Below are 6,022 nucleotides of genomic sequence, written 5' to 3'. Positions count from 1 at the left end.
ATAACTTTGATTTTAGATCATAGCATTTTGGCATGTAATACTTACATTTCTATTTAGTTAAAGTATTTTTAAGTTTAACTTGAAAAAAGATGTTTTTGAAACAGTTTGTCTTTGTAGTCTTGGCTCTCCTGGAACTTGCTCTATAGATCAGGCTGCCTCAAACTCAAAAGATCCATCTGCATCTGCCTCTGCCTCCAGTTTTCTTTCCAGGTGTGGACACTAGTAAGTTGCCCAGCAGATGGCCTCAAATCTATGTGCATATAGGCAGCACTTAGTGGATTCATGGTATATAAAAAAGCCATGAAGTTGGGAAGGAGACATGTTAGAGTGTCTAAGAAAGTAGGAAGGGAACAAAGGTAATATTGTACATGTATATAAAATTCTGAAAGAAAATATATTTTTAAAAATTAACAGGTTTATTAATCATTATTATACAGTTGAACAGTTGAATATGTTCACTGACACATTTCGCTTGCATTAATGTTTTACATGCTGCATTTATATTAAAAATTCACACACAAATAAAAATGGAAAATCTGCTAATACCTGATTTTTGTTCCCTATCTTTCCACGTGCAATTATATATTTGATACATTTTGACCCCATGAAAAAATATCTAACATTCATAACTACTGATAACAGAAGGAAGAGGATTTTTTTGTTGTTTATTGGCTTTTGTGTGTGTAAATTCACATCACATACTCCAATTCCACTCAACTCCTCCTCCCCTCATATCTGCCTCCCACCTTTGCAATCTTTCCCCAGAGGGAAAAATTATCATTGTGAAAGCTGTAGTGTGTCACAGTGTGTCTTACAGCATACCCTTTTTTCCACAGTTCTTTGCATGCAAATGTTTATTGCAAAGACTTGTTGGTATGGTACTAGGCCTCTGGCTTCTGCTACTCTATCAATATTGGTAGAGTTTTGAAACCCACTGGAGCTCCTCTCAGATACCCTGTTTTTTGTTATTTCGTGGAGATCCTGGGGTGCCTGTTGGAGTAGGCCAATTCAAAGCCCTGGATAAAGGACTGAGAGGTATCTGAGATAGTCAGGTCTCTGGTTCTCCTGTCCTCATGTCCTCAGGGCCAGCTCACCTGCTACCCCTGCAACCAGGGCCAGCTCTGCCCTGCTGTCTGGGCAAGATGCAGAGCCCAAGAATGTTGCAGTCTGTAAGGGACATGGCCAGTTGTCCTACTCTCATGACTCCAGGCCGGTTTTTCTGCCTACTATAGATGGTGAGGGACAAGATAGGGGTGGAAGGCATCTCTCCCTTATCCATACCACTGCCTAGCAGACAAGAGATGGAACTAGGGGTAAGTCAGCTCTCTCAGGATGCTCAGTCCTCAGACCTCATGTCCCCAGGTGTCAGCCCGGATCAGGGTTGCCCACATGACCTTTGGTAGTAATAGATCTCTGCTGCTGCAACATCATAGAACTAGTCATGGCCTCCATAGCAGCACAGTCCGGGACACCACCATGGTCTGTAGCCTCCCATAAGCCTGAAACAGGCTAAGCCAGAACCTGACATTGCTGCCACTAAGAAGATTATCTAAGGTGTAGCTTTCCTCCCTAGATCACTCTATTGTTCTGCCACTGTTCCTCTTCAAGATATTGCTACCTGCTGAGAGGCCCCAGAGCTATTCTGGATGTTACTCCCTATTCTGCAGTCATCACCTGCAGGTAGTTCTAGGCTCCAAGGATGAATTGGTGGAATGGACTTTCTCCCCTTTTCTTTATAAGGAGTGTTCCCCGACATTAAAATTTGAACCTTGAGCAGACTAGTATGTCTTGGTTCCATTGTTTCTCAACCCGCCTAGGCTCCCTCTTTTCTTCCAGATTCCAAGATGCCTTCCGCTGGCCGGCCCACAACAATGGTCCCTGGTGGCATCCCTGGTTACTCACATTCAGGCTATTACTATCTTGGAGACTCCAGTGCTGCCTTGCTTCATTGTACCCTCATCCTTCTGTTTCCCTTTCTCTTTCATTTCTCTACCACTTACTTGCATCTTTTAGTTATGCCTAGGTCTCTGAATGTCTGGAGTTGCCTCATGCAGGAGTCATCTCAGGAGTGCTATACTCCAATCATGCATTATAGCACTGGGCAAGGGTCATCTTGAAAATGCTCTGCCCTTCACCCCGGGCCTGCATGACAATGGACTGGTGATCATCTCAGGCTAGCTGCCTGTCTAGGCCCCATTGTGCTGGTCTGGTGGTCATCTGGGGCTCACTCCTGGCCCAGCCTGTTGGACTGGCCTTTTGAAAGGGTTGTCTGTATCAGGCTTCAGAACCTGCACGGCACAGGACTGGTGGTCATATCACCTTAACTCCTTGACTAGGCCCCTGGAGCTCGATTGGTGGTCATTTCACCTTCTTTTTTAAAGTTTTTATTTTTTAAGGAATGTTGGGTTACTAATAATTCAGATGTTCATAAGTCAGAACATTGAACTTAGACATTGCCTTTCTCCTCTCAGCCATCTACTCATGCACATGTGAAGTGACAGCCACATCTGCAGTGCCTGTACATGTACGGAAGAAAGGTTTGGTTTGGTTTGGTTTGGTTTGGTTTGCTTGTTTTGTTTTGTTTTGTTTCAGTTTGTTTGTTGTTTGGTTTGCTTTGTTTGTTTTGAGAATGAAATGTTTTTCCTCTTAAGAGTGAACTTTTAAGCAAGTTCTTTGCATTCACTACATATGTCAAAAGATTGGGTATGGTTAGTACATAGTTTAGTATCTTCAAAAAGGCCAATTAGATCGGCCTTACTTGACTCCTGCAAGGCAACGATAGCTGGCCTCTGGAAGAACAGATCTGTTTTAAAATCCTGAGCAGTTTCTTACAGCAGATGCTGGAAGGGGAGCTTGAGAATCAGTAGACTTCTGATAGCATCTGATTTCACAGTTTCTAGGCCTGTAATGATGAGGTTTCTTCACTGCTCCAGTAGAGGATGCACTCTTGCTAGCTTGTTGTTTCCTGTATACTTTACCACCAGTGGATTTGCAGGCAGTCTGTTTTGTAAGCGTCATGCTATGGTCTTATATCCCTGGAGTTAGAGAGCTTGGTGGACAGTGGAAGCTCTGAACACAAGTTAAAGATGGCTGATTCTGAGGCTATCCCTTAAAATATATGTATTTTTTTAATCATGAGTTTAAATTGAACACACACATACACACACATATATATGTATATATATATATATATATACATATATATGTATATATATATATATATATATATATATATAGAGAGAGAGAGAGAGAGGGGGTATATAGGGTACAACTAATATTGTTTATTTTCTAATGCATTGTCTTAGAGTATGTACTTTTAACCAGAATTGGAATGGTAATTTAGAAATACAATATTGAAGAACAAACATCATGGATCTGTTCAAGTAATGTACTTTATTGTTTAAAATAGTAAAATCACACTTGTTGCTTAGTCTGCATCAATTCCCGTACTCTACCATAGATAGGAGAATAAACAATGTACATTTCATTAAAAAAAAACATGATACATACAATAAGATTGTATAATATACAGTACTGGAAAACAAATCGCTGTGGATCCATCCCACATACAGTTGCCAAATCCGGATTCTATTGAGGATGCCAGGAAGTGCTTGCTGACAGGAGCTTGATATAGCTGTCTCCTGAAAGGCTCTGCCAGAGCCTGACAAATACAGAGGTGGATGCTCGAAGCCAACCATTGGACTCAGAGCAGGGTACCAGATGGAGGAGTTGGAGAAGGGACTGAAGGAGCTGAGGGGATTTGCAGTCCCATGGGAGGAGCAAACAGTGTCAACTGCCAGACACCCCAGAGGTCCCAAGGACTGGACCATCAACCAAATAGTACACATGAAGGGACCCATGGCTCCGGCCGCATACGTGGCAAAAGATGGCCTTTTTGGACAGCAGTTCGAGGAATGTCCCTTGAGCCTGAGGGATTTCAATGACCCAGTGTAGGGGAATGCCAGGGCTGGAAGGGAGGAGTGGTGGATGGGTAGAAGAGCACCCTCATAGAGCCAGGGGAAGGGGGGATGGGATAAGGAGTTTCTTGGGAGAGGGTGGAAACCGGGAAAGGGAATAACATTTGAAATGTAAGTAAAGAAAAATATTCGAGCTGGAGAATATTTTTGGAGAATATTTCACTGGCTTAGCAGTGAAGAGCACTGACTGCTCTTCCGAAGGTCCTGACTTCAAATCCCAGCATCCACATGGTGGCTCATAACCATCCATTTATATAATAAATAAATAAATCTTAAAAAAAAAAGGAAAAAGAAAAGGAAATTACTCAGGATTTTTTTAAAAAGAAAATATCCAAAAAAATCAAAATCAGATATACAAATCAAAAAGAAAAAGAAAACAAATATCATCAGAGATATGAATAATAGAATATTTAAATAGCCATTAGTACAAGGCTGTATACAAGGGTAAAATGAATATAGGCATAATATGTTGCAAGTATTCAGAACAGGGAGCCAGTTCAGAATTGGAGTAATTAGATGAGGCTCACCAACCCAGGCAGGCCTTGAAGATTCTGGTAGGAAAAAAAAATGTTAGAAGGAACATTCTCTAAATTCCTTAAAGGCAATGTGAACACAAATGCCTCCTTCTAAAACATGCCTGACTAACCAGATTGAACTTTCCACAATCTCTCCTTCATTTTGAATTCCAAAAATTGCTGCTTCCTGCTTCCTTTATGCCCTGCAGCCAGTAACAGGAGATGGGGAATGAGGAACTCCAAAGATACTGAAAAGCCTCTGGGAACATTTTGTTAAGAAGGAAAAAACATGGCCACCCTGAGGCTTCACATTGGTAATCATTACTAAGTACAAATTTTCAGCCCTTCCTTTGCACATCTCTTTTAATCTATGAGGAGGCAAACTTCCAAAGCTAAGTTTCTAATAAAGCCCTTTTGTAGTGGGCCACACAAAACAAAAGTGCCATTCAATAGCTTAACATTTGCTTTTGTTTGCAGCTCACAGAACAGCTGCTTTCTGGCTTGATAATAAATTTCAAGAGGTGTCTTCTCCTTTTTACAATCCATCAGAGTTTCTGGGAAAACATTGGAGTAAATCATGCAGGCAAGAGCCTGGAGTTATGTATAGTGTGACATTCATTTCCTACATTACACTTAATAGGGACAACATGCTCAAAAGAGCCACATAATTAGTTTCCTTCATTTCTGAGACTCTTGTCAATGGAAAACAAGTCAAATTTTACAGTAGTAAAGGCCAAGGCAACTTTCAGATTTAGTTACTGCCATCCTTAGAAACAAATAAGCAATGGCTTAGGTAAAGAACTGACATATGATTTGTAACTCAGGGTCATTAACTTTTAAATTAATAGTTCAGAGGGTTTGGGTTCCAAAATATCAGTAGGATAAATCTTTAGGCCATAAGCAAATTAAGAGCATGTTATAAAACTAAGAATTATGAAAATCTCCTAAAGATTCGTGTTAACCACTGAAATTCTGTATAAAATAGCAAGGATGTCTCTGAGTTAGAATAGCAAGGTCTTAAAAAATGTGTGAATTCCCAGCTTTTTCATATAAACTATTATCAGTATAAGTCCTTAAATCAATGTGTGGTAAGTAAACGCTTTTTGTGTCAAATAATTTACGTGACTGAGCAGAAGTTTGACAAAAGCACCAAAAGATAGAACTAATTATAAATCTGTCCTCTCTTTTTAAAATTTACTCATTGGTTCATTTATTTGAAAGCACATACAGACAAATATATGGTTCTCCTTGCTTCAAATATAGATTACATACCACGAAGAAACGTCAAATTTACTCGAGACAAAATATAAGCAACTACATTGAAGAAAAGAGATGCTAAAAATAAAGTATAATTTGAGTGTAATGGCATATGCTTGAGATCCTAGCATTTGGGAGGCAGAAACAGAGGGATCAGTTCAAGGTCACCCTCTAATACAAAGTGAGTTTGAGGCCAGCTTAAGTAACATAATACCCTGTCTCAAAATAAACAACCAACCAACAGTTGTTGTTTATTAACTGTTAACTGTTTAA

The 6,022-nt window shown here is 40.1% G+C and overlaps 1 non-coding gene across 1 annotated transcript; it reads right to left on the bottom strand.

Moving 5' to 3' along the window:
• Window positions 1–2,397: 2,397 nt before the first annotated feature.
• On the bottom strand, window positions 2,398–2,526 carry LOC115030196 (small nucleolar RNA SNORA17). The gene has a single exon (XR_003835814.2). It is a non-coding gene; the product is annotated as a small nucleolar RNA SNORA17 (small nucleolar RNA).
• Window positions 2,527–6,022: the final 3,496 nt, after the last annotated feature.

This window comes from Mus caroli, unplaced genomic scaffold, assembly GCF_978045245.1.
Source record: "Mus caroli unplaced genomic scaffold, Mus_caroli_1 scaffold_5, whole genome shotgun sequence".
NCBI lineage: Eukaryota > Metazoa > Chordata > Mammalia > Rodentia > Muridae > Mus > Mus caroli.
The sequence above is the reverse complement of the archived record's forward strand: the minus strand, read 5'-3'. Positions and strand labels throughout refer to the sequence as shown.